Source organism: Lissotriton vulgaris, chromosome 9 (genome assembly GCF_964263255.1).
Source record: "Lissotriton vulgaris chromosome 9, aLisVul1.2, whole genome shotgun sequence".
NCBI lineage: Eukaryota > Metazoa > Chordata > Amphibia > Caudata > Salamandridae > Lissotriton > Lissotriton vulgaris.
The window spans coordinates 448,379,681-448,392,567 of NC_141697.1; positions in this window are offsets into that span (position 1 = coordinate 448,379,681).

The following is a 12,887-nucleotide window of genomic DNA, read 5'->3' on the forward strand; positions in this document are numbered from 1 at the left end:
AAATGGCTGGAGACCGCTCAGGGTCTTCCAGCCATGAGAGTAAAAGTGAAAGTGTCTCATGTACTTTCTTAGCGCTGCTGCGACCTAGATTCATCAGGCCCTGCCGAGCTACACAAGGATGGCTGCCTGACTGGACAGACAAACACTGATCCGGTGACGCCACATTTTTATTTCAGCAATGGTGTCTGAGGCTGAGAAGTGAGGAGGACCTACTTCCTATGATGCGCCGACTCCAGTCCAGAGGCAGCATTGATCTTGTGGACAGTGAATGGCAGCATAGGATATAGTGCAGCTGCCCCCCCAGGAGGAGCAAGCGCACCAGCAGCGTGGCGTGGCCCCTGGGCATGGTCTGTAAGGGAGAGGGCTTATCTTGGACCAATTGTGCAGCATAGACCTCTATGAGGTGAGGATGCACTGAGGACAATGGAACAGCAGCACATACTGTTGGGTAACTATGACTGCCCTGGTCTAGGGAAGTGTCACAAACGTTTCTGATGTCTGCGCTGCTGTGAGGAGGCTCTGTGAATGCATTTCAGTGGGTGGGCACAGAGGGAGTGAGGGGCTGGGTTATAAATAAAACGCATTTTTTAATCTGTGTTCCTGGCTGTGTTGTTGTAAATAGGCCAGAGTAGCATTTCCCCACACACCGAGCACTGTGGAATTTCACTGAGTATTTAGTTAACACTGCAGAATTCCACATAGTTAAATTCCTTGAACTCTGCCCACCCTAATTTTAAGAAAGCTACTTACTATAAGTAAGAAATCTTTCTTGCTTGATTATTAAAATGGTTGCAATGTAACGGCACAGTAAATACAACTAAAAATATATATTTTTTAAATACATAAACAGGCACAAAGTTCCATCACCGTTGTCCTTAAAAAGATCAAGACCTATCTGAAGGAGTGTTTTGTGGAAAGATTTAAAAGGGACTCACTTCCTGCCCTGTAGACTGAGCTGAGTCGGCCCCAAGAATATTGATACCAGTTGTCTCGACTGGCAGGAATATATATAATTGAAGCGCACCAGTAGAATGTTGCCAATTTTCTAAGCGCACTCCCCCTCCCCCAATGCAATACATATTTTCATAGAAAGCTATTTTTATAACCAATAAAACCTGTAAAACTATGAAAGTGTGGGTGTGGTGCTTAAAGCGCAATATGCCTAGGATAACATTAAAACTGCATCCGAGTACAGGGTGATTAGGGTGCATAGGATGTTATCAATAGAAAGCCCATGTGCAAGGTTCAAGGCATCTAAATTAGCTGAGTGGTGAGCCTTCATGCACCTAATGAGTCATTTAGAGCGGAGGTATTGTTGATGTTCCAAGTGATAAATGATAGAGGCGGACGAAGGTTCGAAAACGGTGACCCCGTGGGAAAGGTCATTAGGGTGCTAGGGGCTTTATCATGAGAGGTGCAGGTCCAACTGGCTTGGTATTTGAATACATTTCCTGGCGTATAAAGCCTACATACACAGACAAGTGTCATTAGCAGGGGTTTAGGTTGAAACCAAAACTATCTATTATCTAATAACAACCTTTCCCAGCAACTGCTGGAACTGTTACCTCATTTTTTTTCATAAATCCCTGGAGGAATTTCACTGGTGCACAGTTTAACCTAATGTCCGATGGTTCAAAGCAGGCGACCATTGCCTCCCTGCAGGACCTAATGCTTTGGACATTCCACATTCTTTGCAGGAGTTCCCGCTGGTCCCTCAGAATTGTGGGGGCGCAAGCACAGTGTACGGATCATGTCTTCCTGACCTGTGCAAAAACCACAGTTGATGGACAGAATGCAGAACAATGTCATACATTCACCTCAGTACAGAGATCTGGGCCTAAATCCATCGTTTTTTTGCACTCCACACCACCCCAGTTCAGACATGGCAAAATGCAAATCAGTCTGATCCTGTGCCTCATGGGAACAGTCCAGCCCGAACTGCCAAGCCATGCCTTCCCTGGACCGAAAACAAGCTTCCCAGGACCTGTTTCTGGCATTCCAGCCGTCTTCAGCCTGGCTTGCTTGAATCCAGTGGTGTGGAATGCATGGGACTCACATCTGAGCATACCCATCCCACTCGGGGTGACAAATGCAAAAACCACAGTTGATGGACAGCATGCAGAACAATGTCATACATTCACCCAGGTACAGAGATCTGGGCCTAAATCCATCGTTTTGTTGCACTCCACACCACCCCAGTTCAGACATGGCAATATGCAAATCAGTCTGACCCTGTGCCTCATGGGAACAGTCCAGCCCGAACTGCCAAGCCATGCCTTCCCTGGACCGGAAAAAAGCTTCCCAGGACCAGTTTCTGGCATTCCAGCCGTCTTCAGCCCGGCTTGCTTGAATCCAGTGGTGTGGAGTGCATGGGACTCACGTCTGAGCATACCCATCCCACTCGGGTGACAAATGCAAAAACCACAGTTGATGGACAGAGTGCATAACAATGTCATACATTCACCCCAGCACAGGGATCTGGGCCTAAATCCATCATTTTTTTGCACTCCACACCACCCCAGTTCAGACATGGCAATATGCAAATAAGTCTGACCCTGTGCCTCATGGGAACAGTCCAGCCCGAACTGCCAAGCCATGCCTTCCCTGGACCGAAAACAAGCTTCCCAGGACCTTTTTCATAAATCCCTGGAGGAATTTCACTGGTGCACAGTTTAACCTAATGTCCGATGGTTCAAAGCAGGCGACCATTGCCTCCCTGCAGGACCTAATGCTTTGGACATTCCGCATTCTTTGCAGGAGTTCCCGCTGGTCCCTCAGAATTGTGGGGGCGCAAGCACAGTGTACGGATCATGTCTTCCTGACCTGTGCAAAAACCACAGTTGATGGACAGAATGCAGAACAATGTCATACATTCACCTCAGTACAGAGATCTGGGCCTAAATCCATCGTTTTTTTGCACTCCACACCACCCCAGTTCAGACATGGCAATATGCAAATCAGTCTGATCCTGTGCCTCATGGGAACAGTCCAGCCCGAACTGCCAAGCCATGCCTTCCCTGGACCGAAAACAAGCTTCCCAGGACCTGTTTCTGGCATTCCAGCCGTCTTCAGCCTGGCTTGCTTGAATCCAGTGGTGTGGAATGCATGGGACTCACATCTGAGCATACCCATCCCACTCGGGGTGACAAATGCAAAAACCACAGTTGATGGACAGCATGCAGAACAATGTCATACATTCACCCAGGTACAGAGATCTGGGCCTAAATCCATCGTTTTGTTGCACTCCACACCACCCCAGTTCAGACATGGCAATATGCAAATCAGTCTGACCCTGTGCCTCATGGGAACAGTCCAGCCCGAACTGCCAAGCCATGCCTTCCCTGGACCGGAAAAAAGCTTCCCAGGACCAGTTTCTGGCATTCCAGCCGTCTTCAGCCCGGCTTGCTTGAATCCAGTGGTGTGGAGTGCATGGGACTCACGTCTGAGCATACCCATCCCACTCGGGTGACAAATGCAAAAACCACAGTTGATGGACAGAGTGCAGAACAATGTCATACATTCACCCCAGCACAGGGATCTGGGCCTAAATCCATCGTTTTTTTGCACTCCACACCACCCCAGTTCAGACATGGCAATATGCAAATCAGTCTGACCCTGTGCCTCATGGGAACAGTCCAGCCGTAATTGCCAAGCCATGTCTTCCCTGGACCGGAAACAAGCTTCCGAGGACCGGTTTCTGGCATTCCAGCCGTCTTCAGCCCGGCTTGCTTGAATCCAGTGGTGTGGAGTGCATGGGACTCACGTCTGAGCATACCCATCCCACTCGGGGTGACAAATGCAAAAAACACAGTTGATGGACAGAATGCAGAACAATGTCATACATTCACCCCAGTACAGAGATCTGGGCCTAAATCCATCGTTTTTTTGCACTCCACACCACCCCTGTTCAGACATGGCAATATGCAAATCAGTCTGACCCTGTGAGCTGACACTTCACCTGCCCCTTTCATCTTTTCCATGCGAGATAGTAAATTGAGGTTGGTAATATCCCCATCCTGTATTTCATGAACTGTATCTTAGTCCAATCATTATAGAGTTGGCTTAAGTAACTCTGTAGTTTCAACCGTGTATAGGTATGAAGTGTCATCCAGCTGTGTTTGCGTCATGACAGGCAGGCGTTGTGCTCTAGCAGTGAGAGCACTTCTGTGATTGCTTTTGCCAGCCTTTTGTACTCATGATGGTAAGTGGGTAGGTCCCAAGCGCTCATTATTCCAAGAGAGCTCAAGGCCAGTGACAGGTAGGACCTTCCATGGGAACTGCCCTTTGGTTCCATTTCAGAGCAAAGGTAATGGCACAGTGAATCTTCTTTTGCTGATCTGAGTTTGTGACAAAACACTGTGAAGGATGTCTTCCATTCCTGTGACTGCAGAACTATGCCAAACATCAGCCTTATCTGAGCTGGAGATGAGTGGGAGGGTCTGTAGACCTTGATTAGCATTTGTCCAATATTGTGATATCTATCCACGTAAAAGTTTTGCTCCCATAAGTTATGCTTGGAATAACCTTTGCGTGGGCCACCTGGAGAACTGGCATAAGTGTAGGACCTTTCATTTTTGTGTAGAGAGACCTAAGGCCAAAGGTCAATGCAGTGTCCTTCTTTCTGATTTCTTCTAATTGATCAATGTATCTCCCGTTCTTGTTGAAGCAGACTCTGAGGTACTTAAAACTTTTAGCTGCCCTTACCTTTTCTTGGTCCAGAAACCACATGGGTTTTGTGATCTAGTCCCTTGAATTATCAGGGTTCTCATTTTCCTTTTGTTAATTGTGTTAATTGTCAGGCCGTTCCTAGTTGAGAAGGCTGAGATTGAGTCAAGAAGATGCTGCATGCCGACCTTGGTTCTACTAATTGCCCTATGTCATGCGCATACAACATATTCGAGAGCTGAAAGCCCCCCAGTTTGAGCATGTGGGAATTAACAGTGTTTAATAATGGACACAGATCAGATAAAAACAGGTTAAATAATGTTGGTGCGAGGACGCAGCCCTGCTTGCGACTATGTGTGGTTTTCATTGGATTGGACAAGGGACTGCCGTGCAGATTTTTACTCTAACCCATGTGTTTTTGTGCAGTAATTCCCGGGCCCCTTGTAGGCCACCTGGGTTGTTAAGGGGGGCCAATTTTCACCTGTCCTTTCCCCAGTCGACCTTGTTTAATGCTGACTTGTAGTCAATGAAGCCCAAGTTGGCTGCTGGATTTTGCCTAGCCTGATAATAGGAAGAGTGCCATAATGTTGACTGAAGTCCTTGTATACTATACTTAGTGAACCTAGTTTGATCTGGTGGTAAGATGGTATTAGCTTTGGCCCAATGCTGTAACTCTTCTAGTAACACCCATGTGAAATATTTGGCAAAATTGTCTATTAGAGCTACCAAACGATAGTTCTCAGGGACCCCTTTGTCTCCACCATTGAATATTGTTGCAAGAATCTAGCCATGCCATGATGGAGGAATGAAATTTAGCTGTAAAGGGTGGAGAAAGTGGTGCTAGTTGTAGCTGTACAGCCCAGAATATTGGGTCAACCTTATAAATGGGTGGTGGGATTCTACCCGGACCTGGTGTCCCCTCTCTGTGGCTCTTTGCAATGTGTTTCTGGACTAGACCTGCAGTAATAGAGCACCAGGATGTTTTGTGATCTCTGCTCCTGGCTGAAATTACAGAAATGTAATAGCCTCCAAGCCATCTCCCTAAACGTGAAACTAGTCTGGCTGTGCCGACAGATTGAAGTGGTCAAGCTAATGGGTACAGGCCTCAGCAAGGCCTGCGAGTGCGAAAGGGTTCGCCCTTCTGTACACAGAGTCCTCAGACTTACACAAGAAATTGGCACGGGAACTGGAAATACAAAAACATAGTTTAATAAACCTTTAAAGTTGGTACTACAGCCCACACAACACTCTACAGTATTGTACAAGGTAGCACAAAGAACTCGGACATGCGGTCCCCTTTTATACATAAAGAAGGGGCTCATAAGTGGGCGGTTACAGCTCAAAACCTGATTTACAACCATATATGGACCTTTCTCGAACATGATCGATACATGGGTGGAGTTAACGGTTCTTGAAGCCCGCCGAATGCACATTCCAATCTACATTAAGCAGAAACAGATGTTACTCTTACTGGGTATGCGCTAGACGCACAAGGAGTTATTTATAGCCTGTTGCTGGGCAAACTTCAGGGGTGACAACCAGCGAGGTAGGACTTGCCTCGTGGCGAGCACATGGCGATGTGTAGCATACAAGATGGACGCCAGAAAACAAAATGGCGTCTGGCCGTATTAAAAGTACAAGCGGGAAAACTAGAGAAAGACACAGTAGCATGTCTTCAGCGAATGCTTAATATTATCGCTGTTTTATTTACAACAAAGCAGGAAGGTGATACCAGGTTGACTCTGAAATGTTGAAGGAAGATACATTTGGAAAATTTCTGCTCACTCCCTTTACCTTCCACCAGACGTTCACTGAGTTGTTTGACCTGATGTCATGCAGTAATTTTGACCAGAAGGAGTTCCATCTCTCCCTTTGTCTGTTGTTTTTCTCCTCCGTTAACTTTCTTCTTGCCTCCCTTAGCTTGTATAGTATTAATACTACTTAATAGTACTTACTGTAAATAATTCCTTTGTAGATCGCATATATGTTAATGTATCTGATGTGGATAGCACAAAATCAGTATGGTTCTCATCATCGAAGTATAAATATTTGTGCTACTTATAAACTGGATGACATCCAACAGCTTGAATGTAGACCCAAATCTTTGAAGTCATTTTTTTTGTTCAGACTGTGGCTGCTTTATCATTTAAAAATTGTCCCTAAATGAATTGATAATACTGTAAATTTTGCTAAAATGAGATTTTTGATGGATGTTCCATAATTTTATAGTTTAAAACCGTATTTATTGTTTTAATTACTAGGAAAACCTTATTGGGACTTCGACTAGTACTTATAATGGTGTCTGAATAGTCGGGATATGAATTGAAAGATTGGTTTTATGATTGTTTTACATTGTGTGTAATCTTTTATGATTTTTATAATCGAAATAAAGATTATTGATTGATTGAAATTCAGTACCCTTTTATTCCAGAAGCACCAAAAAAAGTCAGTGCCAGGGGCACCAAAGGGAGTACTCGCCCCTATCACTGGTTACTCTCAATTAACGCCCATGACTACTAGCACAGAATACACAGTATTAATATAACAGTATGCCATGTCTTCTTTCATGATTTGCATCATCGCGTTCAGCACTGAAAGTGCATAAACTTTATGATGACGAGTTAATGCATTTGGAAATTAAATTAGTTACTTTGTAACTCAATAGAAGAGAACATATTCAATATGATTTGGGCATATTAGCTTTTTATACCGCAGAAAGTGACTCGCTCAGTTCATTTCCCTCAAATCTGATTTGATTTTGATTGTTTGAAACCCCATCTTTTCCACTTTCCTGGTAATGAAAGCTTTGATGCCTCATGCCGGGTGAGATTTGTCACACAATATGCGGCACTGATTTGGCATAACATGACGGGATTTAGTAAACTTGATGTGATACCTAAATATTTGATGAATGACAAATGACACAGATTCCCAGATGAGATAACTGCAGTTTAAAAAATAAAACCAGCGTGCTTACCAGGATCACAATAAATCAAGAGCGATGAGAGTGGGAACAGCAAGTAGATTAAGCGCCTGTGGTTGTGAATTTATCCTAAACGTAAACTAGCAGTATTACTTTCATTCTTCTTTGCAGTCGTTTTTATTTGCTGATAATTATTTTACGTAGCATATCCTTATGTGGTTTTAAAAACTGATTTTCTGCACTACCTTTGAAAATGTGAGTATAACTTACAACAAAAACATGAAATATGTTCTATGCAGACAATGGGAGGAGGATGACAACAAAAATAGCATCATGTTGCATTCGGAATCTTATATTAGGCCCCTTATCAGATCACCAACCCTGCAACCTATAACAACTATCTTCAGAAGAGATGGGGTGGACATGGGTATTGTACACCTGACCCTTCTACCTGAAGAGACCCCTTGCTGTTAGCAGGTGCAAAATGTTTGGCAGCGTGGGTCTCTGTGATCCTATCCATGCATTAACATACATGCCATCCCCATGCTGTGAGATTCACAAAAGAGATGCTCGCAGCTGATTGGGGGTTTTTTGCAAAGAACTTGCATCACTTGCTGGGCGTAGGGCAGTGCAGCAGGCCCACGGCAAAAGAAAAAGGCAGGAATGCACCGTATCTACACATTCCCGTCCTTTTCCCCTGTCATTGGCGCTCAATGGGCTGCCGCATGCCAATGCAGGCACCTTCGCTCCATGGTGCAAGGGTGCCTGTGTTGCGGAGATGATTATGGAAACCTTCTTTTTTCTATGCATGCTGCAGAATGTAGCACACATAGAAAGAGGAAAACCGGGAAGAAATGTAGATATTTCTCCTGGTTATGCCTCCTTAATGCCTCTCCTTGGGAGGCGTACGTTTTGGCACTGCCTTAGACTTACGATTCCTCATAAATCTGGGGCAGTGTAAAAAAGCCATGGATGTTGCTGGGAACAACCCCAGCAACACCCATAGAACACCCCATTCACGCAGTTTTCTGCGTGAAAGGGGCACATATTTGTAAGGCCAAAAAAAAACAGGTACCGTGGCTTTACATGGCCGTATAAATATGCCAGTGGCACATTGCACCCCCACATCAAAAAAGTGACAGTGCAAAAGTGCCCTCAATAGACTCCCTCCCTACTAAAAGCGCCAACAGGTAAGTTGTAGTGATGGTGGTAAAGTAACCCACAATTTTTGCAGCTTTGCTGGCAATTTTCCATGCTGTGACAGGGTTCCTCTCTGCAAGAGAAGCCCCACAGTGCCGAGGAGCCAAGAGATTCTGCTCTTAGCCCATCCGGCATCTCTCGCACTGTAAGTGTTGACTACCATGGAGCCCACGTACAAATTGTTAAATGTAAAACGTTTATTCTTTAAAAATTTGGATTGTTTCATTTTAGCACATTAAATCATATCACTGCACTGAGTCGCCTTCGTTAGAATTGACAGAAAACCCTGCCCCCTTCACGCCAAAGAGAAAAGTCAGTTGTTTTTTGCCTCCTAAGTACGTGCCTATTTTTGTTACAAATGAAGCAACATTTTAGTCTACCAACAATAATCAAGAAATACTTTTTCACAGTTTGCATCCCGAAATGACTCTATTTCAAGGTGCTGTCAAATGTGATACTCATGGTAAAGGATGGACAGCAAAGAAAAGTAATTGCCTACGGTCACACAGTTTGGTCAAGTTGTACTTGAAAATAGGTTTCCTGAGCACGCATTGTGTAATTTAGACTTTGGATGGGTATCTTCTTTTTACCTCCTTCTACCCTGATGACAATATTAGTGACCAAAAAGAAAGGTCAGTTTGCCCTTTGTCTCCTAAATAAGGCCTTTATTGTTTTCTTCATGTAAAAACATTATATTGTAATCAACCATATATAAAAAAGATTGTAATACTATGTAAATTCTTATCTGAATTATTTTGAAGTGCTCTCAAATGTGATAATAGAAAAGGAGGTACGCTGAAGGAAAATATTTGCCCTGGGTCACACAGTTTGATCAAGCTGGGAAGTAAGGATTAAAACCCAGTTCTTTGGGTCACATCCCCACAACTAGTTTCTGGCCCATGCCCCACAAAGGCTTTTGCCTGGACTGCCTGTGCATTCATTTTTTGAGACTCTGATTTGGGGGACATTTTGGTAAATCAAGTTTCTTGAACACATTCTCATCTTTTCCAAGGTTTCCCCGTAGTTGCCTAGTGATATTTGAGGGGGCCCCCCTGCAAGGAGCTCTCGGACTAGAATACCATGATGAGGGTGCCCCCTGCAGCTCGGCCCCCCCCCCCCCGAACCACAGGGGCTGCATAGACCTGTGTTACGCCACTGTTTCCCCAGACACCCAGATGAAAGGTAATTAATCCCAAGGATTTTAGGCAGCGCCAACATGAATAGAGAAGTTTTACATTTTTGTTTTGAGAGAACTATGGGGCATATTATCAACAACTAGCCATATTTATCGCTAAAGAAGCTTAGCGAATTTTTTTTATTGCCAAGCATCGCCGGATTTTATCGCAGAGATAACGTGCTATTAGCAATGTTTATCTCCAATGCGATAAAATAAACTGCGATAGTGGAGAAATGCGTGAATATCGCCAGAAAACCAGCGATATTCAGGCATCATCGCCAATAGGGTCTTAACCTGAATATTCACCTCCCATTGGATATACAGGCTAAGAATTCGTCTGAGCAGGCGTTAGTTTTCAGCGATATTCGCGCTTAGCAGAATTATTTTTTATAGCTGCGCCTGCCTTGCTAATAGGCGATAGCGACGTTAGCGACTGCTTTCAGTCGCTTACTGGTTGGGTACGCCCACTTTGCATGTCATTAGTGATAAATATCGCTGATATTTATTTGTAACTTTATTTCGGCCGTTTTTGGCCATAAAAGTCATATACATACATAAAATCATCATTAATATAGCAATATAAAAAAGAGAACAAGTGTTATACGGACATAGAATAGTTTTCACAGTTCATTCATGTTTTTAAAGGAAAGTAATGCGTTATATTTCATTTCGAGGGTTTAAAAGAAAATTGATTTTTTTTTAAAAAAATATCACAAATGCAGGGATTGGTTAAACATGTACACTTTTCCAACTCAGAGACAATGTCCTTGTTTTTCCCGGATTATAAAAACAGAATGTAAGAATTTGCTTATGCTGAATACAATAAACTGGGATGTGTTACTTTTCATGATCCTAAAAGCTATTGAACAGGACCTAGTCCCCAGGAGGTTACACATGGGTTTCAGCCATTTCTTTCTCGGTTTCGCATAAGCGCTACAAACAAAGAACATGTGAGCCTCATCCTCGGAACAAACAGTTGAGCACATAGGGCAGCTATTTATTTTATCAGACAAAGCCCCCAATCTTTTTTGTGCCCATCTTTCAGTATTGTAATTCAGCATAAGTGTCCCATATCTAAACTTTAGGAAAAGAGTTTTTGCAATAGGTGGCTCTATCTCGTCCAGGAATTGTTCAAAATAAGATTCATCTTTAAATGATAAAAAAGCCTGGACTGCGGAACCAACATTAACTCCATCCACTAGCTTCCCACTTATATGGTTCCAGAATGCTCGCTTAACTACCATTTTAGAAAACGTAGGCATTTTATCTGGGGTCTCCCACATAGAATGTAGGTCCAAAAGTATAAGCCATTTTTTAATGTGCACTAGCCAGTGCAGGGAGTTAAAAGAATCAAGCCTCATCAGTTCTTGCAGGCCATATCTATAGTCTATCAGTTCGGGTGTAGTCCAAAGCCTAACCCAAAATAGTAATGGCCTCAATATAGTTAGATGATCTGTTCTCCTAAAGTTTAAATCAAGTTGGAGTGGTAAGAGTGGTGTACTACTAGGAACCCTAACAGAAGCACGCATAAATTTGTTGTCCATAACATGGAAACTATTCTTTGCCCATGGGCCCCATATTTCTGCTCCATATAGTACAGCAGATTGTATTTTAAATTTAAAAAGTTCTAAAACCGGGGTAACACTCTTGCTTGTACTAGAATTCATTTTGTTTAGGATTGGTTTGACATTTTGGGCATAGGTTATTTTACTTTTCTCAATTTGGGGTTTCCAGCTTTGTTTGGAATCGAGTACAACACCCAAATAAGAAAAGTTATCCACAGTATCTAGTTTTTGGCTGTTTAGGGTCAAAAACCCTCTATCTGGCATACTGGGATTTAGTGACATGCATTTCGTTTTATTTGCATTTATTTCCAAGCCCTTTGTCTGACAATAGCAGCTGAATGAGTTAAGGAGTGCCTGAAGACCCTTTTTTGTTTGGGATATAAGTATAGTGTCGTCTGCAAAAAGCAGCGCGGGCACCCTTACACCATTGAGCTGCGGTGAATCATTAACACAAGCATTTAAATAGTCAGGGACATCATTAATAAACAGGGAAAATAAAGTAGGGGCCAGAACACACCCCTGGCGAACCCCACGTTCAATGGGAATATTGCGGGTCAGCTCACCATTAGGACCCCACCTGACATTTGCAAAATTATCTGCATGTAACTCTACTATTTGTGCTAGGAGGCATCCCGGCAACCCAAGGTCTTGCAGTGTTTTCCAAAGTAATCTGCGTGGGACTAAATCAAAAGCAGCCCTCAGGTCAATAAAGGCTACATACAGATGACCTCTTTTCAGCTGGACATATTTCCAAATCAAACAGCAGAAGCGAAAAATTTGATCTGTTGTGCTTGTCTTGCTACGAAAACCAGCCTGGAATTTGGAAATTATGTTCGTAGCTTCAAGCCAATCGTTGATTCTAAACAGAAGATGTTTAGCATACAGTTTTTGAAGTGTGTCCATCAAACTGATTGGCCTGTAGTTAGAGGGTATCATTCTATCCCCCTTTTTAAATATTAGCACGACCTCTGCTGCCCGCCAGCTGTCAGGAAAGTTGCAATTTAGAGATAGGGCATTAAACAGGCGGTTCAGATAGGGGGCCCAGACTTCAACCTCATGTTTATAGAGATCCCCCGGTATTCTATCCGGGCCAGGGGCTTTAGAGATTTTAAGATCGTTAATCGCCCTTACTGTCTCGTCCAGTGTAAAGTTAAGCGGTTCAACCGGCCGCGGGGACCTTAGGCTCCATTGGCTATCACTGTCATATTGTTTATAAAGGTTTGTAAAATGAGATACCCAGGTCATTTCATCCAAGAATACATCTTTCACAACTCTCCCAGCATGACCACCATTGGCCACTAGTCTCCAAAAGCCAACATTGTCGTTAGATTTTGCGGCAGATAACATGTCGGCCCAG